Raw genomic sequence first — 12,134 nt, forward strand, 5'->3', positions numbered from 1 at the left:
GAGGAGATGAAAATTGTTGAATAAAGTCGTTTTTTTTTTCTTTTGCGCACAAAAAGTATACTTGTAGCTTCGTATAATTGCGGTTGAACCCCTGGTGTCACATGGATTATTTTACAGATCTCCTTGCTATGTTTCTGGACTTGGGAACATTTCAGTTGCGTTGCTGTCTATGCAGGGTCAGACAGCTCTCAGATTCCATCAAAAATATCTTAATTTGTGTTCCGAAGATGAACGAAGGTCTTACGGGTTTGAAACGACATGAGGGTGAGTAATTAATGACAGAATTTTCATTTTTGGGTGAACTATCCCTTTAAAGTACTGTTTATTTAATTTGTATCTATTTTCTGTTGTATTTATATGTCAAATTTTATGTAATCAGATTCTTTGTTCTTATTTGATTACTGACTGTTTACCTTAAGATAATCTTGAGATATTTTTATAAATTTTTTAAAGCCTTACATTGGTTAGGTTAGTTAGTTCTATATGTCCAGCAACAATAACCATATCATGATCACTTTGTTGATAAAAGTTTTTCATATAGTAATATAAGATTTAATGTCATATCACCCACCTTTACATGCAACACTAAAGAAATAATTTAAATGATAAATCTCCCTTCTCATTGTGTCAAAAAATCAATATCAGTCTGATTTGTGAATGAATCATTCAATGTTTTTGGGAATGAGATCAACAGATTTATTGAGACGATTTGACACAAAAGAATGAGTCATTCATAAATCAAACATTGTTGCCTTTCTTATGAATGCACTAGGCTGGGAGTCAAGATTTTTTCAACAAAGGTTTAAATTTGGTGCTTTTGTGAAGTTGAAACATATTGTCTCTTTATTAGTACTTATAAAGCACATATTCTGCATGACCATATTCTACATCCCTAATCCTACCCAATACCTAAATTTAACAACTACCTTACTAATATTAATAAGCAGCAAATTAGATGTTTATTGAGGCAAAAGTCGTAGTTAATGGTTTGTTAATAGCATGAAGTGTGACCAAATATAATTGTACAATTTTTGTTTATTATGTTTATTACGACATGCAGGTGAGTAAATGATGATAGAATATCTTTACATTTTACTATGGTATTAATACTGACACAGTATGCCAGATTTGATTCAGTGGTGTACTGCAGGTTCAGCTGAGAGAAATGCAGAAAGGTCAGTTTTAGGTCTTTGTGCATGCCTGTGTTTTCGGGACAGTGAGGTGGGTTTAGACTGAAAAGGGTAGAATGGTATTTTCAACTATGCCTTGACCTGGTTTTCCTAGTGTAATGGCATTGTATTACAGCCAGTTCCAGCTTAGTGAGTCTTAAGATTGAGCCCTTTTGCAGTTCAAACTGCTGTGACATTCTGTTGGGCCGCTTTGCTTTGTCCTTGGGTGCAAATCGCATCAGATCTCTCATCAGAAGTCTTTGCGTGCTGGGCTGACATTGGCAGTAAGAGACGTATTTGATTGGTCTATCAAGGTTAAATCAAATTAATCATTCACTTGCGAATCATTCACAGAATTCACTTTTATGGTGCCATGAGGGAATGCTTCGAAAAATGAGACATCTTGATTTGGTTTTATTTGTTTTAATACTCAAGTTTGAGAAATAGCCCTTTACAATAGTTTTTTTTATTTTTTATTTCACTGATGTTCACTAGAGGGCCCGATTTCATCGGCGAAATGTTTCCCGGAGGTATTTCTGACGAGCTGCCCATAAAACCATATGAATGCTTTGACCTTAAAACAATACAGTATATTTACTTAACATGATGGATGTGGAGGACGGGTCTTTAAGTGGCATTGCGTGTGAACAGGCTACAAAACCCTTGAGTTTTAGCAATACAAATTTAATTTCAAAGCAACGGTTTCCCGTTGAATATCAGTTTGCAGACACCCCAGTGAGCGTGGCAAACAGAGAGAGATGTTGTTTTTTGACACTCTCATTGTTCATCCCTACATACGCCCCACTAGGTTCTGTGTGATGAAGCAATTGAAATTGATCTTGTGTCTAATCGAAACAAAATTGGTTGGAGTGGACCATTTCTCACATGACACATCAATCTCTTTTGCTCTGCTGTCTCCCCAGGGGTACATTTTACAGTTCCCAAAAGATATCCCGTGCATCGTGGTTAAGAGACTCGCTGTGATAAAGGTGATTTACATATATTTCATGCAGAGGACAGAAATCCCTGTAGCTGAAGTGTAGCTTAAAATAAATCCTAGTATCTCAAAATCGTTTATCTTTGATAATATGAGCAGAAAAGAAAGTTTGTTTTGTTGTACAGCATGAAGACATGTTTTCTCATTATCCACAAATTCACAAGGGTTCTGACTTCCATAAAGTGCACTAAACTTTTACAGCATCGTATTTACTTACCACCCACAATTCAGTTTAGCCAGATGTTTTGTTCATTTTCAATTCATCGTCATTCAATCGTCATTGGCCGTAATTCATTCTTCATGAACTCATGAAGCTTTTGTATGTTTTATCTTTTTGTTGTCAGGATGTGTTTTCATGTCTAGGATTTTCGTAAGAATCTTTTCTCTCAGTATAACAGGGTTGTGAAAATGGATTGGTCTTAGATTGCTTATGTTTCTTGTGGCTTAAGCACATGGTCTGATTGTTATTGTCTGTCATCATGGCTGGCACACCCAGCAGCGGCCACTGATCAGTTGGGCATTGTGGATGTGCGGTCATTTTCTTTTCTCTCGCTGCAGTGATAATACCAGAGTCTCTGTACAGCTCTGATTGTTTTTGTGCCACAGCTTATGCTGGTAATCTGAAAGCCCATCGTCCTCTGCCTCAAATGAGACGGACTGATCATTTCAAATCTGTGATTGAATTCAAAGCAGATTTCTTTACTCTGGATGCTTACTGTAGAAACACAGTTATGGGAAAGTTTTAATGCTGTAGCCCAATAGCCTGAAAACTAGACATTAATAAACAACCCAGAATATTTGCTGCAATTAAACTAAGGGGGCATTAAAAAGTCAATTTTTTGAGCGTGTGGAAAACGATGCCGACCACCACTGATCTCTTTCAATTAAATAGCGAATTACTCATCACCTGGTTCAGGATCACCTCATCAATCAGCAGTCCATAAACTGCATTTTCCAGGCATCCTAGGGCTTGTCACCTGCTGCTTCTGCCTTCCCTCTGCCAGCTCTCCTCGTCTCCCGCCTCTAATGTCTTTTCTCACTAATGACATTAGAATGTTCTGGGGGAAGAAGCGGCTGCTATCAGTGCAATTAAAGCACGAAGACTATTTTCATTTGGGACTTTAGCCAAATGACTGGTAGCACTGCTTCCAAGAAGACTTTTTATCTTTTAGGGTCATACCTTCCTCACACGTCTTTAGAAAAAAAAAACGAACATATCAATGGACAAATGCATTGTATAGAAGAGAAACATTTCTCACATAAAATAAGATGTTACATAAAGAATGCAAACTATGCAAAGACTTTTGATCACTGTAATAAAATCTATTTTCTGTTTTCTAATTTTAAAATCTATTATCTGTCTTTATGTGGTGAATTCTTGGAGTGTCAGTTCCATTTGGAAAAATTGCAGATCTGAATCATTGTTATTGTAGTACTATTTACTAAATATTATTTTGTTACATTTTATTTTTATAATTTAATTTTTAATTTTTATTTTCAGTGTAGTAATATCTTATGAGCCTTCATTTTATATATATATATATATATATATATATCTTCGGTGCCTTTATCATTATAGTTCCCCTTCAGGAACTCGAGCTGCGTCGAAACGCTACGGGAACGCCTCCAGCGTGACCACGCTCTGAATCACATGTGTAATCAGTCCAATGGATGGGCGAGACGTCACGGGCGGGGTGACGTAGCGACCAGGAAGCATAAAAGCACGTGCGGTGAAACCGGCGTCAGCTTTCTGTCATTCAGCAAGCGCTCTGTGTGTGTCAGTCTTATTTGGTGTTGTCTGTCCATTATCATTCTTTATTTTACAAATACGAGTGTAGACAAACATATGGCGAGAGCTGGCAGTATATTAGGCTGTGTTCTTCCCTGCCTGCGCTACATTTCGGGTGGGGATACACACAGTTTGTCTGTTGTCTGCTAAAAGTGGGAGCAAAACATGCAGAGTCAGCTGACTGCCCGCATTGAGAGCGTTTGTCACTGCGTATGCTTGCTCTCTGAGGGCTCTCTTTGAGGAAGGAGTCTTCACCGGCGTTTCTCGTGGCGCCGCCCCGCTTTCGCCGAGGCGGCGCGGCGGCTGTGCTCATGGGTTTCACATATGGATCCGGTGGAGGGAATGTAGACGGGCGAGTCCCTATCTTCTTCCTTAACCACCAGATCCAGCGCCCGCTCTCGGGGTTCGGAAGCCCGCGCTGTAGTTCTTCCCCCCCGGTGAGAGGACAGCCGCCGCTCCGCCTCGGCGAAAGCGGGGCCGGCACCGCTAGGAATGCTAGTGAAGGCTCTCTCCTCAAAGAGAGCCCTCCCAAGTAGACAGCAAACAAACTGTGTGCATCCCCACCCATAAAGTAACGCGGGCAGGGAGGAACACACAGCCTGAACGCTGCCTGCCCTCGCCTTAGGTGTCTGGTTTTGTCTTGTTTTTAGATTCGCTTGACAGACAACACTAAATAAGACTCACAAACAGATATCAGACTGACACACACACAGAGCGCTTGCTGAATGACAAAAAGCTGACACTGGTCTCACCGCACATGCTTTTATAGCTGCCTGGTCATTACGTCACCCGCCCGTGACGTCTCGCCCATCTATTGGTCTGATTACACACGAGGTTCAGAGCCGGTCACGCTGAAGGGCGTTCCCGAAGCGTCCTCCGACGCAGCTCGAGTTCCTGAAGAGGAACTAACTTTTAGCCCACAAGGCAAAGAAATTGTCCATGTTGTTCATTTTTTTAATATAGCACAAAATGATGCATTCAGGGGTGAATGTAGTTCAAATTCTTGATTTAGTCAGTATTCAGAACAACAACAAAGTGCATAAAGCCATTTGCTGCAGGAATTTACTCAGTATCTGTATGGTGAATGGTATGGGCAAAATCCATTGTGGTGAGGTGATGTGTATGTCCTTCTGTGGTGTTTTATTCATGGCAGTGTCTATGGATGCATTCTCACTTCAGAGGCCAGTGCAATACTCTGTCTGTTTATCAGGAGCTGATAGGGGAGGTGTAACTCATCATGGGATAAGGGCACTCATTGCAGCCAGTGAACATGAAAATTGGATTCAGATAGATAAGTCAATCTGTGGGCCGGATCATTTTATGAGGCAGACTTAGAGCGAAGAAACACTGATACATTCTTCCATACATATATTAATAATAAAAGGAAAGCTTTTACGGCGAACTGTGTCTGCATTATTAAATCTGTTTGCTTTTCTCATTTCACACGTAGGCCTGTGTCACGGCTCTGCTAAAATTTGATTTGCCATGTAGGTAAATAGAGCAAGGAGTATTGATTTGAACTGAATTATGTCGTTTTACTAAGAAGTGTGTATATGCATTCAACCGGTATTTAAATTACATTTGTGTAGATAAAGATTAAGGTTACAACCTTAAATGTATGTTTAGATTTTAGTTTACAATGCTATGGGACAATTCATCATTCTGTGAACTGCACAGAACAAAATGAACATCTTCCATGGAGCCTATAAGTTCTTTTTCCGTTTTCCTTTTTTACTTTCTTTATTTTTTAAAAACTCCTATAAGGTAATTGCAATGGCAAACTCAATGGAGTGTGTTTATCTTGCCTCTCCATCCTGGGATTTGTGGGAAAATTCACCTAGTGCTTAATCTAATGTGCAATGGTGCATAGACGAATGGGGAAAAAAGTATTAGAAGGCAATATTTGAATACATTTCTAATCAAATGGGAAGCAGATATGGATGCTATGGAGGAGAAAGCCCACTCTTTCTCTTCTACCGTAAATAAAGAGTAGGAACGATGCAGGGAAGTGAAGAGTACAAAAATGACACTTATATACCCGTTTGTTGTCCATCAAAAGCTAACCAACTACAAAAACATGAAGATTACTTTACACAAAATACAATATATTAACAGGCCTATCGATGTGAATGTATTAGAGAGTAAAGTAATTGATTTAGCTCTATAGTATCCAAAGAGGTCTATATAGAAAGCTATAACTATTAGCATTTACATTCATGTTAAAGGAAGATTTTCGGCTGGTGCAGAAAGTGAGCATTTTGAAATCTGCTATAACATTATTATTTATTCTGTTATCATTTATTTATTTATTTAATGGTCAAAATGTAACTTTAAGATATAACTATTTTTATTTTGTTAATGTATAATTAATTGGGAACATTTTACAGTAAGGTTCAGATTGTCAACTTTAATACATTAAGTGTCATAAACAAACATGAGATACCATTAGGTAACGTCAACTAAGAACACTATTTTTTACTGCATTTATTAATCTAGGTTAATGTTAGTAAAAATACTATTGTTGATAGTTCATTCATGCTTTCTTAGCATGATACATTAACGAGTCTTAATTTATACAACTTGAAATGTAAAAAAAAAAAAAATTAAATTTATAGTAAATAACATTAAGTTAATTGAAGTAAATGCAGTATTGTATTCACCTATTACACTAAATATTATTTTATTTTGTAAAATAATAAATTATTTTACTGCCAGTAATGGCTAACTGGTCATGCTAACCATTGCCCCTTTGGTAATGTCTGACATAGGATCATTCAGTAAAACAAGTACAGTTCATATTTGCTTCACTGACAGTTTATGTTCACATTCCAATAAACAATTATAAATATGGCCACATTTACTGTAGTTTTGTGTGCATTGATTCAGGTTAAAATTCTCCAGCTGTTTGCTTTGTATTGCATGAAAAGGCATCGATTAAAAGATTATTTCATTTTACAGAAAACCAGATGTGACATTTAGCGCATGCACAGCAATTACATATCCAATAGATTCAACATGTCCAGGATGAATAAGCTAATAGCTTCACTGAGAATAATTCACTATTGATCCGGAGGCTTGCATAATTCACGCTTGCGCTCGATAACCGTAGTTGTGGTCATTCAAGGATATATTTTGAACAAGGCTGGAAAGAATTAAATCACTGTTTGAGCTATCAGCACTAAAATAGGCTGTTCTCTTTGTTGAAGAGGACATGGTATCCTCTGTGTGTGTTTGTTTTTCAGGATAATCCTATGTTAATATTGCACACTGATAAAGTTATTTTTACTTCTTTTTTTTTCCATGCAGACTAAAAATTGATTTTTTTTTGACCATATAGGTAATTGTAATTTCATGTAGCTACCCAGGGGTCTTAACTGTCGGTGTTGCATCATGGAAACATGGTTTATCAGGCTGTGTTTGGCAGGGGTTTGGGGTGGCATTGCTGTAGCATGCACAGGCTGGATTAAGGACTGGGAGAGATGGGTAGTCTCACAGGGAAAGGCTCCTGCCTTTGTTTATTGCAGGCATGAGTCTGCACATTCCTTATCAGCTGTATGCACCGAGGCCTAAACAAACACACACTCTCTCTCCTGTCCGCTCTCTCCTGCTCTCTGTCCTGCTTACCTTACCATGTTGGAATGCCACTACCAAAATATATGCTACATGTATATAGTTTTCAAGTGTGTTTCAATGATACTTACATTTTGACAGAGGTTTGGTTTCTACTTTTGTGTAGCATGGGAAAATATCAGCATACAGGTACAGAATGACAGGAATGGAAGTGAATGATTTAAAATTTTTCACAGTATCACGGCCAACCATTTGAAATACGTGCCTCTAAATACATTTCTGCAACACCGTTATGACGTACCTTACTGCACGTTACACGGCAGTTTCAAACTGAAACGTCCAGTGAGTGCCGCTAAAATGCAGTTTTAAAACTCAATATGTGACCCTGGCACGTTTTTGTTACGTTGGTACAGGCACGCATTGCTGTGTTTGTATTACGTTGCTTCAGGTACATATTGCGGTGGTTCATAATTCAAATGTACGGGGAGTGTCGCTAAAAGTTAATGCTCTATCATGTTGGAAATATCCCCTACACCAAACCCAACCCTAAACCTACCCGGTAGTGTTAACAATGCAAGTAATATAAAAACGCATTTATTGACGCAGCCGTGCTATTTTAACTTCCTTTTGCGGATTTGAGCTGTTTTGTTGAACCGTAGATTTCCATGATCGAAATTCATAACATAATATTCCTCATGTAATTATGCGAAAATTAGGCTTTATTAATCGATACTATATACCTGCAAATCATACTTTGTGTGAAAAGGAATAAAATTTGAGTTTTACTGCCTTTAGTGTTTATTTCAACTGGAAACTACAATAATTCGTATGCATAGGTACGTTTTTTTCAGTTTTGCAGAAATGTATTTAGAGGCACGTATTTCCAATGAGCCTATGTTGCTCACCGCAGTGGCTCTAAAGCTACATATTTCTTTACAAAGACAACTAGGGCCTTTAAATTTTGTTTTTAGAAGTTGGTCATTTATAAACTTGATAGTCTTGAAAGTTTGTTAATATTGGGGATTTGCATGTTAACATGGGAATTTGCATGTAAACAGTAAATAAGAAACACAACCATGAAAAAAGCTGCAATCATTTCGTTTCAGTCATACTTTGATATAGAATTTGCTGTTTATAATGTTTTTTTTATAATACACCATACTTTCACCCAAACTGAATAATTAAAAACAAGTTTAAATGGGTAAATCTTCTATACATATTTTACATTATTCTTTTTACTTTTTTATTTCTAGCATACTCCAATTCTTGTTAAAACACTCTAGACATGCTTATTCTGTGCATTTTAAGCAATTTTTTTGTGTGAAATTATATTTATGTTGTCCATCAAAAGTGTGCTTTCACTTTAATTGAGCGTGAGCAGCACAGCAAAAATAGACTCAGCGCCAAAACCACTGCTTCACTGCTGCTCACACCTGGTTCCTGCTCCAAATGTGAATGCACTCATTGTTAAGATGCATGCTGAAAAAATTTGTGCCGTTCACGCTTGCTGTGTGAAACCGACCTAATGCTAATATATGTAAATGTCAACTGCTTGATTGTTTACATTGTTGCCAAATGTGAAGGAACAATCTATACTATCACCCAGCTCTGATCTGCTCCTGAATTTCTGTAAAGCTACTTGGAAATATATACATGTATATTTTTCTAATAATCCAACAGCCTGGAGTCTATTATTCCACCTATACTACAAAATATAATTTTAGAGCTAGTAATGGAGGTTAGAGCCATTAATAATGCAGTTATTAATGCAGTCTAATGCAGTTACGAGATAGAGAGAGAGAGAGAGAGAGAGATGTGTGTGTCTCTCAACAGGGTTTGGCAGCAGTGTCTCTACTAATAGTGAAACTGTAAGTTTAACTGCTTCAAGAACAGAAATGTTACCACCTTGCTACTGAGCAATGTCATGTAGCTTTTTAGCAGCAAAACTGTTGCATGTTTTCGGTTGATAATAAAATGTAATTTTGCATGAAAACATAAAATAGTTTAGCATTTTTATCCTATTATTTGTTACATTTATTAGCTTTGTCATTGTCTTTGTGGATTTTTTTTTTTTTTTTTGCTGTTGTACTTTGAAAGGACCTTCGCAATAACTGAAATCATCTGGCAAAGTGATATGGACATTAAGTAGACCTGCCTGGAACTACTTAAGCATTCATCAGCCCCGTAGTGTACATATGTTATAAAAAATAATTTTGTTGCTGGGGTTAATACAGGTTACTGAGCATAGGATGTTTACTGTATTTTTTTCTTTATTTCATCAGTCTAGGAAGTGTTTGTAATTTGTAATTAGTTCTGTTTCATTTTGATAAGGGGAATTTGTCCTTACAAGTTTTCATGGTTTTTTAAAAATGCAACGGAAAAAATATGAAATAAATAACTTCGGTCACGATTCAGGTTAATCAAAGGTCTGACTCGTCAGCAGGGAACAAAGTAGCAACCAGTGACCACAGGCTCACACAACACGTAATTACCATTAAGACTGGTAAAAATATGCTGACCTGGGTCTTGTGCAATCAGCAACAATGTAAATGGTAATAACTTGGAAATTACCAGTGCACGGCTTTGGGATAAATGAGTCATTCATGAGTTAAACACCTATTAATTATTCTGTCTCTTTGTTTGGTATAAGATAAATGATTAGGAAAGTAATCAGTTCTCTTTTACTGGAACTATGTATTTATAAATCCGTACCTCCTCCTCCTGATCATTGTATCCTGAACATGGAGCATCTAAATCAGATTAGTGTGCAATCTTTGCATGCTTTATGACAGATCTAAAGGGCATAGTTTACCCGAAAATGAAAAATCTTTAATTATTTAAACACTCTTATATCAATTCAAACCCGTATGATGTTATGCTGAGAATTTTAGATTGTTATTCTCAGAAAATATAGGCATGTTTCTCCTTTATCTAACAAAGGTAGTAGAAAACCTGGATAGGTTTATTTTATTTTATTTTCAATTTTTGTTTTCCCCCTATCTATTCCTTTAAATTTATTATAAATATTTATAATTTCTGCTTCTGTCTGTCATTTTATAATGAGTCGCTGTGTTCTACAGTCATGCAAACATTATGTAGCTTAGTTAGCACAAATGAAATGTTGAATCATGGTTTAGCATATTATAAGTGGTCGGTCTTTTGAAATGGATTTTGATTGTTTTGTCTGAACACCCAAGTGGACAGAAGGAAAATCTAGAGATGGTCTTATCGCTCCTCATAAGACATAAAGGTGCACATTTAGCATATTGGCCGATTTCTTTCAAATTTTGACCTTCCGAATGCGTAGATAGGAAATGTCAGCAATGGTTGAGTAAAACAGGTCACATTTGCAATTCCCAGTCCCTCTTTGCACAAACAAAAACCAGGGGCTGAAAATGACAGGCAAACTGAAGCAAGGCAGCCTTTTTACCAGCCTTGTACACACCTTAAGTAGTGTGTGTGAATGAGAGTGTGTGTATCTGTAAGCGTATGTATGTGTATGTACATATGTCCATAATAACAGGCATTGAGTGCTCCACAGAAGTACAAGCTGCGGATGAAAATAGCTGCCAGACCTCTAATTAGAGATGCTTACTTCCTTTCCCATAGATCAGTGTGCAGCTGAGGCAGTTTGAAAGGTTTCTGAGACTTGCATAAGCTCTGAGCCATTCTTACCACATCATACACATCATAACATATAGTAAAGCTTGTGTTTTTATATTTCTACTTTACCTTTTATTACATTACATTTTTCGGCAGCCAATAATGCGAAATTGAAATTGATACTGCAATATATATATATATTAAATAAAGACTTTTTTGCAATATATTATTCAAAAGTTTGGGGTAGTAGATTTTTTCTATTTTTGAAAGAAGGCTCTTATGCTCAGCAAGGCTGTATTTGTGTAAATACATTAAAATAGTAATATTGAGAAATATTACCGTTTAATATAAGGTCTCTATTTGAATATATGTCAGAAAGCTGAATTTTCAGCATCATTACTGCCATCTTCAGTGTCACATGACCCTTTAGAAATCAACCGTATATGCTGATTTGGAGAAAAAGTGTTGAAAACTATTGTGCTACGTGAAATTTTTAGATTCACTGTCACTTTTTATCAATTTACTGTAATGCACCCTTGCTGAATAAAAGTATTACTTTTATAAAAAAAAGACCTTAAACTTTTAAACCGTAGTGTATATTTAGGCTACATCACTGAGAGAAAATAAAGCATTATTATAATTTATTACAAAACAGGACAGAACAATATAATAGTTTTAAATAACATTGAAAACCACTGCAGCACTGCTTTAACTTCTTAGACATGTTATATTTGTTACTGGGGTCTGTGCCATACTGTAGTAGCTGTCAGGAGCTTTTAAAAACCTGCACATGGGAAGCAGCTGGCAGCGGGCAGTCTGTGTTCTGCGCTGAAACGCTTGGCTGCTCCCATGATGCTTTTTCTGGCTTTCCCTCGCTGTAAAATGCTTCGTCTTCTGTAAAACACCACGTTTAGCATAATGAAATGTAGGAACCAATCACTGAGAGCTCAAATGGAATGCAGACTGACATCTAGTATATTTCCTGGCTGGGAACAGTCTAATGTGG

This window comes from Sinocyclocheilus rhinocerous, unplaced genomic scaffold (assembly GCF_001515625.1).
Source record: "Sinocyclocheilus rhinocerous isolate Xijiao unplaced genomic scaffold, SAMN03320098_v1.1 scaffold781, whole genome shotgun sequence".
NCBI classification, from domain to species: Eukaryota; Metazoa; Chordata; class Actinopteri; order Cypriniformes; family Cyprinidae; genus Sinocyclocheilus; species Sinocyclocheilus rhinocerous.